Here is a 12,410-nt window from a genome sequence, read left to right as displayed (position 1 = left end):
ATTGTTAACTGGTATAGAAAATTATTCAAAAAATTCAATATTTTAGCTCTTCTCTTTCCCGAAAAGGTATGTTTAGGGATACCTTAAATTTATTTTTAATATGAAGCATGCTTTTCATATATTTCCAACGAAGATGTGTCTCTATAGATCTCACATTTCACATTCCCTACTCTAAAAGTATTTATTGGATCACAAGTGAAGTGTTCCAAATATTCTCTCTTTTCGTTGCACAGATTCATGGATACTATCTTTTTTCAGGCATACAGGTGTGACTGTCGCCTGGATTTCATCGTTGCCTACTCAAACTTTATTGCTGGACAGTTTGTGGGCCTCAATTATGATTTGATGGGCTTTTTCTTAACTGTGTCACACGCTGCGTATGCGTAATACTTGACACATGGGTGCACTAAAAGCTTTTCCATAGCCCCGAGTGCTCGTATCTATCACCTTTCCCCATCCTGTCTGGTCTCTTCGGTGTGTGAATGCAGTTGAGTAATGCTGAACTCTGAATGGTGAGAGGTAAAGGAAACTCTGTTGCAATCAAGCAGACGATACAAAAGTATTGAAGGGGTAACCATCACGTAAATTGAGATCATTGTGGGGGAGAGCAATAACAGAAGACGTGTCTGTTGCGGTAGTTTCCAGAACCCTATGGCATCCTTGCCACGTAGTATTTTCTCTCCATCTCAGACACACATGGCTGGTTGGCTAACAATTTCAAAGTCATTAAGACCACAAGGTAAAGTTTTAAAAGAAGAATTGGCCAGCCAACTTTTATGGCAAGACCCAGCCCACAAAAATACCATCAAAATGGCCACAGAATCACCATTTAATCTGCCCCGCAACAAAACGTGCCAAGTTTTTGCGAATACGATGGGGTGGAGGCGCAGGAGCGGACTTTAATACGATTTGGACCCACTTCCCCGGGGGGCATTGAAGTAATTGAAATTCGAATGCAACTTCCACTCGTCAGTCGTCTCTGAAGAAGTTCAATTGCATTTCAATGAACATTTTCGACTGTTGCTACGCTGCTGTCCAAGCTGGAAAGATCGAAAGTTCTGTTTCCCTCGAGTTTTCCGAAAGAAATAAATAAATACGAGGCCAAGTCCGTAAAGTTGTCCGTCTAGGTCCCTGTGTTCTGCCCTGGAGTACCCACTGGCAAACAAATGCACTTCGGGCTAAACCAGTGTTTATGCAAGCCCCCGATAGGCTGTGTGTCTGTTTGTCCACGGGCTAGTCCTATTTTTGGTTTCATTCCTCCTCCATCTCCGACTGTGGAAATGGGAAAAATGCAAAGCCAGTTGACAACGCCAGAGGCTTCTGGGTCACATAATGGATTTCCATTCTGATTCCTACGCCGTACGCTGTCTGTCGTATGCCTTATCCAAGTCAAGATTTTCCATTATTTCCAAATGCTATTTGGGCAATCAATTTGTGTTAGAACCAATAAACACAATTTAAGCCAGACCAGGTCGAAGCTTGTTTGAAAGTTTTTGCCTGAGGAAAATTAGCTACTTCGTTTTGATCAAATATTCTCTTGCTGGACATGGACAGAATTGTTCATAAATATTTCACACTCAAACTTGGCAAAACTAGAGGTGACAAGAATATTTATTCTAGGTAATCAAGAAAGAAGAGGGGATGTTAGGTTCGATGAGAAATATGTAAAGGGCGAAGAAATACTTGCAATTGTAGCGATAATCAACAGATATCTTCTCAAAGTCGGTACTAAAAGGCCTCTGCCTTCGTCTTTATTGTTAGCTTCTTTCACTATTCCAAACCGTAATAAATTCCCCATGAATATTTTCAAAGGTATGTAGAATTCGAGTCATCACAACAGCAGTATTCCCTCATGTTTCCTCATGTTTATATCTTTCTGGACAAACTTTATAAACTTTCAAGTTAAAGTGAGAATGGAAATTAAATTTTAATTGCTTGTATGCAAAGCTACCACAGAAGCCAATGCAAATTAGGAAATTTCCATGACAATCGAAGCCATTCTTTAAATCAAATCCATATTTTCCTATAGTTTTCAGATATGCAAGGGTTTATTTATTAAATTTTGTAATTAAATATTTCAATTCGAGTGTTCAATGAACTGAAACGATGGCAGACATTGGCAGCTCTATCATAATTATGAAGGCCCATTCCAGAAGAGTTGATTTGTGGCTATTTTCCGCGAAAATTCACAGAGACCGATCCGCCAGAGGCGTTGAAATTACCTCAATTTACTGTTATTGCTGTTTGAGTTTGAAGCAATTTTTTATTTCGTTTCGTTTGAAAACTGTTTGCTTTGGAATGCGTTCACAATAGGTGGGATCCCATGATAGGGGATATGTGTCTATATGCAGTTGATGCAGGCGTTGATTTCACCAAATTCTGGCACTCATTCTGATATCTCCAATTCGACGTATCAAATGGGCAAAAACACATCACTGTATGCACAACTCAAATATTGCACCTGCATTTTAAAGTTTTATCCGGCCGGAGCTTCCCAAAATTCGTTGATAGAGTTGTGTTCCCCCATTCAGAGCTCTGCTTGATGGGAGGCACACTTCAGCATATTCCGACAGCCTAACATATTTTGATAAATGATTTGCTTTATATAAATGATGCATATTATCCTCTGAAGTCACTGCTCTTGGGGAAGGCTCTTGAAGCTTTAATGATGAACCAGCAATGAAATTAATATGCAAGAATTTAAACGGAGATTGATAGAGAGATCCCTATAGGATTAGCACTATCAGGTTCTGCGTCTAGAGTTGTCCTTTAAAACATCCACCAGTTCAACAAAAGCATCAGTAATTGAATAGAGAAAACGTATTTTCAAAAACCAAGTTGCACTTTTAATAATTTCTCAATCGTTTAAAATTTTTAGCACTTGCGTGGCCATCGGATTGGTATTCGTAAAGATGGCCAAGAAGATGAACACACCGCGCTCCAACGCTAAGGCAAGGGACAACAGCACAGCAACTGCCTCCAGACGAATGACCCGGGGTTTCTGTCAGTTAGTAATCAAATTTGTGGCATCTGTGGAGCAGGGCGTGGAAGAGGCTCCAGACAACAAACTGGATTCATCTATGGAGACATCTGCGAGCCACGACGGTGCCGGTGATAGCACCGGCTGTGGCATAGCCCTGGAAAAGGATGTAAAGAAACATTGCAGGGTTATGTTCATCTTGTATCAGAGCCGCGCCGTCTGGCACGTGGTGCACAAGAATTGGCCAAAGGTCATGGGGGACTCCGTCAAGGCGCTGGAGTACGACTGTCGCAATGGCATGGTCTATTTGCGTCGGGCTCGTGCTCGCGACGCCACCGGGGATCTGCAGGAGTTCTTAATCGATTTTTGGTATTAATTTCTTTTGAATGAATTCTATTTTGGAAATATTTACCTTCTAAACAATTTCAGATTCCCACATACATTTTTTTTCTTATACCGAAATCTTTTTATAAAAGAAATTTCCACAAAAGGAACCAACAAACAAATTTGTAGGCTTTCCACATGACACATATATTTTTTCAGCGCTTCTATTTTGTTGTTTCTAGAGTCGAGTTTTTGTCTCGTGCTCCAATTATGGACGTTATTCTTGAATGTTAATCGAGCGTGTGAATGGTTCTCAATGCCAGACATCGTGGAGATACTCCTACCATCGTGTCATACAAAAAAATAGAATAATAATAATAAAAAAACAGGCTAAGGAGGTCTACTCAAAGCCGCCGTACAAACAACAAATGATGGTTTCGATATGAGTTTACTGAAGTGCGAAGAGGACTCTGTATAGGAATGGGAACACTCATAGATGGTTGTCAACATAACCAGCTTATTTTTCCAGTTGCTCACGTTTGCAGCACAAATACTTATCTATATATATTTTGTTTCTCTGACAAACACATTCCATATTTATGAGCTCCAACTTGGGGAAATATGACAGAATAAATTGAACCATGTCGCATCTAATTTTGCCTTGATTCGATACGATTCAATTGCGTTCTGCTCTAATAAGTTGATGTTGATTTCGTTGCCTGGCAATTGGCAAACAAATTTCACTGTCACCTTTTGGCAAACTATTTCGTATTTGTTTTGGGACTCATTAACATGAAAATGTTGTCACTGCTTCTGCATGCAAATATTTGCAATGATGTTTATGGAAATTTTGCAAATATTGGTAGATGTACTTTCATTTATAATTATTTATGTTGGATTTATTTTGTTCTTTAAGCATGGTCAACAGTGATTTTATATATTTTAAAATTACGTATACGCATAGATAAATTTCGTTAGCCAGCATCGCCAGGACTAATACCCATATTCTCCCTGTGTCAGGCTTTTCTATTGGAGTGAGCCTTGGCCGATATAATGAACGGTGTATGATAGGTGAGATAGGAGGAACGTGGCTCCTGCAAGCTATCATGTGGCACCTATTAAAGCTTCAAATTGCGTATTCACATTTTGTTTGCCCGCCTCGAGAGTGTTCTGCAGCCTCCTGTGGTACCCAATACGTGACTCAAAGGTTGACAATGAGAGCGCGTCAGTGAAGAGACGGCAACAGGTTGCGTGAGCATAAACAGCACTAATTGGCCGGCTTTGAGGTGTGACGATAGCTCCATAATTGCCCCCACATTCAACAGCTATCTCTATCCAAGTTGTTTAACAACTGCCCAACGGTCAGGTTTGATCTCCCACCCAAAAAACGAGAACTTGCAAAATGAAAAACTCACCCAAAAGACTTTCAACGAACACACGTGAATTGCAATCGTCGTGACAGTGTCCTTCAGCAACGAGGCGACAAATAGTAGCCATGACAGCTGCCCACTTTTGCTGGCTATGCAAATATTCCATCGCGCACACCCACAGACATCGACAGTTGGCGAAAATCAAATGAACACAATACGAGTGCGAATACTAGTTCGAGGAGAAAGGACACGCATTTGAAAACAAGTTGGTTGGCTTGTTTTTTGCTGAGCCAAACAATTTTCTAATCGAATTCAGCGTCGTTTTCTGCACTTGCTTCGTTTTTTGCGGCCCGTCCATTTTGTGCTGGCTGTAGGCGGTTGTGTGGCGTTGGCAATTGACTGGAAGGAAAACGCAACAAAAAATCTGTGATATGGATGCACATTTTTTAAGCGCATAGAAAGGGAAGGAAGTGGGGTGATTTAAAGAGACTTGGGAACTTGAGAGACTTTAAATACAGAAAGGGTAGGTCATCTACCAGTCCAGCCTTTAGCACTAAAGGATTATTTAAGAGCGTTGGACTACAGCTTGGAGTAGTTGCAATCATTCTACCTCTACCCTCGCCATCGCCATTCAAAACTTATCCTACATTTTCTGCACAACCCCACAAACCAAGAGTTCGAACTCACCTGAAGTCATAAATAAAAAAACATTGAATCGAAGGCAAAACAAACGTTGGTCAAAGAAATTTAGGACAGCGAAACTCTGAGAGCCAAAATGTTGACAATAAGGCTAGCAAATAGACAGACAGACAGCAGACGGAACCACTCACTAACTCGACCACTAATGAAGCCACAATGAACCACAACAGCAACCAAAACGATTCACAACAAGAACAACAGCAGCCCAACCCCACAAACAAAAAAAAAAACGGACCAGAGACCAACTAATTGAGAATTCTGACCATCATGCGAATGAGGTCACCTGGTGACCCTGCCACAGACACAGTGTTGGGGGAAATTTGGTGAAATTTTGGACAACAAAATGGAGACGACCTATGTGGGAGGACTAGATTAGAAGAGGGTCCTTGTGGAACAGTTGTTTTTGTGCTCCAAATCGTATAATTTTAATTAAAATTGCAACATTTTGACGTGTGCTTGTGGGCTCTTGTGCCATGACAATCTGTTTTTGTTTAGCTGTTGACAAATTTTCAATTACACAATTATCCAACATTTTACGGCGTATAATTTGTCACAAATTCACTTTGGTTTGTTTAATGTTTAATTATATGTTTATCCATTTTGGTACGTTTCGAGAGTGCAGTATGTACTTTAAATATAACGAAATATGACAGTCAAAAATAGGCTACAATATTTTTTCAACACTTTCATCCTGTAGAATATACTGCCACATACTGGGCCCTAAAGGCAACAGCATTCAAGACATAATGCATTCATGTTTAGTCCTTTATGTATCTTCGTGTAGGGATTTAACGGTGAAGTCATCTAGAAATCCCGGCAACACAACTATTTTATGTGTGCTGTAAGCAAACATGGGAAGGAGGCAGTCCTATCTCAACTGTCTGAAAGATAGTCTCCATTCATGTATGTCTCCATTCATGTATGAATTCTGTTTTCTATGCTTCAACGTGTTGCAGTAAATCAAGTGAATTGTTGAAATATTTATGATCCAAAGAAATTTCAAATTCTGACTGAAAATCTTTCATTTCATTGCACATTAAGAAACCACTCTCCAAAGATGGAGTTTTCTCAAGCCATCAGCGAAATATGAGCGCCAAAATCTGTTATGGAGAAAGTAACTAAAATAAATGTTTATTGCACACAAGGCAGCAATTTTCAGAATATGTATGTATATATTTTAGCAAAATGTTTTCATGAAACACCAAAGTGCACTTCAAGAGAGAAGCTTGGGGCAATTTCAATTTAATAACAGCCACATGGATAATTCAACAAGCATCTGGAGGCCACAAGAATATGAGTGAGTCAGGGATCTTATAGCACTTTGCATGTGTAGGTTAATTTTAAGACGTATGTAGATCAGAAGTTAACAATAGATTGTCATGGCAACGAAGCCAAAGAGAAAAGTGCATGAATGCCAATGCGGGGGCATTATGGAAATTTACATTTTTCGATTGTACCCTGGGATGGGGATATGGCAATTTCTTTATTTGAATTGTCGGTCGGAGGCCTGGGGTATTCTGGTCTTTCCTTTATTTCGCTTGCCTCTGTAGTGCAATTTATTGGAATCTGTTGATGGTTCAACGCTGAAGGAGCAGTACAAATATTTCAAAAAATAAAAACCATAACAACGGCTATCGTAGAAACAAAAGACCTGATTCGGCATCCATCCACTAACGAATCGAGGATTGGGCATCGTCATTAATATGGAGAATTCATTTATTCGGACTCGAATTATTAAAGTAACTGCGGTATATTGTTTGGGTTTGGTCGGAGAAGACTCTCCGTTATATCAAAAAGCACTACCTGTTCTTTTGTAATAAATATTCATTGTTCAATCTGAATCTCTGCATGGGTATAAATATATTCGTAATACAGTTTTTGTTGAAATTTAAATTTTAGCTTTAATATTCACTCTTGCAACGCAAATGAACAGAATGTGCATGGAAAGCAGCAGAGGTAACAGATATATCGGTTCTCTTTGAAATTCCATTCTGAATAAACCATATCACAGAGTTATAAAATAAAACAAGCAACATATTTTGTTATAGATGCCTTTTCTTTGAAAGTACTCATTAGCCAATTATTTTTGTACCTATGTTTCTAGTGTTATTTACATATATTTTTCTTCTTGATCCGCTTCATTAAGTAGAGCAACTAAAACTAAAATGAAATAATTATACGTGGACCATAGACCCTCAATGAAACAATATTCACAAATGAAATTATATCTTGAACAAGTCCATGATGGGTTTAATTAGCATATACTCGAAACCTACATATGTACATATATCATTTACGAGTATCAACATGCTCGTGGCATTCAGGTCACGCCCATTAAATTGTCAATTTCCGCAATAATTTCAAGGGGTATCGATTTCACTCAATGTAACCGTTCTGCACTTTGCATGCCTGCAGTCATCGTTTTCGGGTTTCCTTTGCCTTATTTAGATTTTCCGTTTAATTGCTGATTTGAAAACCAAATTAAGTGCGCTCACAATCAACTTTTCTCATGGAGCTCAATCTCCAATCAATTTGGAGTCAACAAAGATGGAGGAATATAAGACCCAAATGACACTTTAGAAAATTTTAAATTTCCAATAACTTAATAATAGAATATATAATCATACAGTTCTATAAAACAGTGAGAGTCTTTCATCTATCCCTTACCCTTTTTTTTAGGCAAGTCTCTTACCCTGACACAAGAAATCAATGTTTTAATTTGGTTTTACTCAGCTGAACGTAATAAAACATAGTAAATATAATGTCTATTGGAATTTTTACAACCTATTTAAACATTCCGTAGCTGTATCAACGGCTGGACTATTTTACGCCCCCCCATCAGTTGACACTTTGCCCAACAAAACCTGGCAGTAATTTTTTGGCCCATTGGCCAAAGTCTGGGCCAGGCCACAACCACTAGAACATTCACAGAGGAGGGATAATAATAATTCTCGCACAAGAGGACATAAAATAGGAATAAGCTGACCATACTCACAGGCACATACTTTTCTGGCTATCAACACTCGAACTTGGCTCTGCGGGAGCACATAAGAGAGAGAGAGAGAGGAAGGTTAAAAACCTTGGGAAAAAACATCTACTTTTCTAGGGTTTCCAGTTCTTTGCCTGGCAGACATGTTTCTCCTTTTTAATGTCGAGGAAGTGGGCGCATGTTCATGGATGTTTGCAACATTCCTAATAGTCTATAATGCATTTAAAAAGGCACCGCTAAAGAAATATGAATATCAGCTCAAGAAAATCGCTTACGCCAACATAATATCCTTTGCCAACTATTAAAGTCTTTGCCAAATCCTTGGCATAAAAATGCTATGCATTCCGAATGTCCCGTAGTGAAATGGAAAACAGACTCAGAGCCTTTAATACGGCTAAGAGTAAAGGAAAACAAGCAAAGCCAGAAATAGTAAAGACAAGACGATTGAGGATGTTGGCATTGTCTTACGGAACCCATCTGGGGGTTCGGGGTGCACAGAATATAGTCCACATCTCACATGGCATTCCCCTGCTGCGTTGGGGCTCGACTATTAGCATATTCCCACCATGCTGCTGCCACTTAATGATGCAGAAATGTGGCCCAGGGGGTGGCCAAAATCTCGACTGCTTTCAAGCCATTGATTATGCCGGGCTCTTACCAGATTTTGTACTCCCCTCTGCGATACATACTATACGTACATACCTTGTATCAATATATTTATTTATTTGCTTTTTTCCGTTGATGGTTTTCGGGAGTTGCAATTCCATGTTTGCGATTTTCGCTTGAAGAATGAGCACGAGCACGAGTGGGAGTGGGAGTGGGAGCATATTGATCCCGGTTATATTTACCAATTTATTCATGTCAAAAACGTGAACAGAAACTACAAACTACTGTACAACAGCCCCATCCCCATCTCCCATGAGATGCTAGTTCAGGAGGGTGATGTGTGTGCTTGGCTTTGAGCAGACATTTCCCATGCAGAGATTTGTATCTGTTTCTGGTTGGATTTCTGTTTCTGGTCCGTTTTTGTTATGCTTTCATTACAATACGAGTATTGCAGGAACCCGAGGTAAAGCGAGTGTATGCACATCAATTTCTCCCATTCAGAACACTCACTCATCCAAAAGGGGGAAAAGCCGTGAAAAAACAAACCGAATCACGTTAGGGAACCCATTCAAATTCAGAAACTTCTGCTGCCTGACTCTGGATTTCCAATTAAAATGTGGTGTACGATTTCAACGAAAGTACAAAATTGTACGATTAGACCTAGACAAATAGCTAACCATAAATAGGTTAAGATTTCCCAGCCACCTAAAGAAATAAACGATAATATGCTCTAAATATAAATATGTGACATGCACTACTGACCTAAATAAATATACAACGGACAGCTGCATGCATTTGTGTACATACACTGTTAAGATATTTACGGCACTATCATAAAACACATTCTGGATGACCTGCATGTGGTCAAATCACACACCATCTGCATGATAACCATTGTGACCGTCATAAATATGACCCTTGGAATATTCCACTGTTGGATTTGTAGTAATTGCTTAGTCCTAAATAGAGATAACACATTTCCCTAGCAATATGATACTCAGAGCTAATTAAACATACCTAAGATCCTAAGTAAACAATCATACTCATAGAAATTGTATATAAACCTTGCATTTTACCAAATAAAATCAGTACGAAAGAAAACTCTGACGTATTCACATCTCCGAAGCCCAATTTGTTCAAGTACCGATTGCGGCGACCATTTGTTACTGGTACATGAACCGGTGGCATACATACATAACATTTTCAGCATACGATTGTCATATTGACAATCACCAGAATCAAGTGAATCTACATCAACAGATTCATTTGATTTACTCATTTGGTGACCCCCGACTTTTGGACACTTAACCGTTCATCTGGATTTTGTTCCCGATTTGGAACTTGGATTTAGTTGGAAAATCCTACATAATTGGTCAACTTGGCGGCCAATTTACATACATACAACAACACTCACAGTTGTGATTTAAAACCTTCGGTGAAGGAAAACTTAATTGGAGTTTTTTGGATCTAACTCAACCATCACAGTCAACTTGGCGACTAAGGTTGAATTGGAAATAAGAATTCCAGTGTCATAAATATTTATTGAGATACTTTGACCATCTTCGTGGTTGTGAGTAGAGGCACAACCAGTCATAGTGACAAACAAATTACCTCCATCGGGTCAAAATATTAAAATAAATAAAATAAAATGGCATCATCAAGCATTAATGTTATGCTAGACAGGCAGCTTGCCACAGGCGAAGAGATTCAGAGCCTGGTACGAAATTATAAAAAGGATTCTGCTGAAAGGAAGCAGAAACCAGAATATTTTAAATCCCGCATTGAGAACATATCAAAGCTCTGGGACGCATTTTCAATGGAGGAATGTAATATCAAAAAAATAACTCAAAACTCAAAAATTGAGCACAGTTATTTCTCTAACGAATATTTCAAACACACAAAAGAGTTGGTCGTCAGATATAAAGACGAATTTACAAAGCAGTTAGCTGCACTAGAAATGGATATAGATACAGGATCCATTACATCTATGGAGAGTGAGCCTGAAATAGAGCCCATGATCCGAGAACAAAAGGTGCTGCTTGAAAGTCTAGAGCGCATCATGAACAGAATGACGAATGAGACGCGAAAGGACTTCAAACCAATAATAATCAAATATTGGGATGAGATTAGAGCGATCCATATTCAAATTTATAAAAAATGCATTGATCCTGTGAAAATGGGATATAACATTAACAATTACATTGCAGCTGAAGATGCAGTATTAACAGTCCAAACAATGACTGAAGCAGACGCTGTTCAACAAATTATCGCTGCTCCACATATGCATAATACATTACCCCTGCCTAAGGTTGCTATCCCTAAATTTGATGGTAACTACTTAAAATGGCAACAATTTCATGACATTTTTAAGCAAATGATTCATGAAGCATCGGTACCCGTCATTCAGAAGATGTGGTATTTAAAAACCAATGTTACGGGAGAAGCGGAAAATTTAATACGCCATCTTTCGCTAACAGAAAATAATTACACAACGGCATGGAACATGCTTCAAGAGCGTTTCAGCAACAAAAGAGTGCTTAGTAACGCATTAATTCAAAAATTATTGGATCAACCAAGCACTTCCAATGATGCAAAGTCCATTAAGGCTTTGCACGATAATGTAAAGGAAACATTATTAGCACTCAATAACATAAATATAGAGACAGCTGGATGGGATCCGATTCTTCTATGTATTTTGACAAAAAAGTTAGATCGTCAGACTCACACTTTGTATGAACAATCCATACAAAGTACAAAGAAATTACAGCCTTTGAGCGAATTAATGAAATTTCTCGAACAAAGGTTCCTTACCTTGGAAGCCATTGGATGGGAAAAAACAAAGAAACCCATCACATGTGCCTCAGCAGGAACTGAAAGTCAGTATGTCTGCTATTTTTGTGAAAAGCCAAATCACGCTATTTACAAATGCACGCAGTTTTTAAAAAAAACTGTCGCAGAGAGGTTAAATTGGGTTCAAAAGAACCAACTTTGCGTCAAATGTTTCAAACGCGATCACACTGCAAAGAATTGCCAAAGAAGAGATTGTGTTAAGTGCAATAAAGGACACAACACTCTACTACATTTGGAAATCAAGTCTGAAGCCAAAACTGCAGCATCAGCAAATAGTAGTCAAAACACTTATGTATTACTAGCTACTGCTCTTGTTACAATAAAAGGCAACAATGGACAAATGGGTGAATTTAGAGCCCTACTTGATTCAGGCTCTCAAGTCAATGTGATTTCTGAAAGAGCATTGAAAATATTAGATCTGAAAGTCACAAAATCAGAACTACAAATAAATGGAATTGGCGGACGAACACAAACGTCAAAAGCAAGAGTCAATGTTATGCTTACTTCACAAGATAACAAGTTTAATACAAGACTAGAAGCAATAGTATTGACACACATAGTGGCAGATCAACCAGCACAGTCAATTGATACG

This window comes from Drosophila miranda, chromosome 4 (genome assembly GCF_003369915.1).
Source record: "Drosophila miranda strain MSH22 chromosome 4, D.miranda_PacBio2.1, whole genome shotgun sequence".
NCBI lineage: Eukaryota > Metazoa > Arthropoda > Insecta > Diptera > Drosophilidae > Drosophila > Drosophila miranda.
This window is presented reverse-complemented; position numbering follows the sequence as displayed.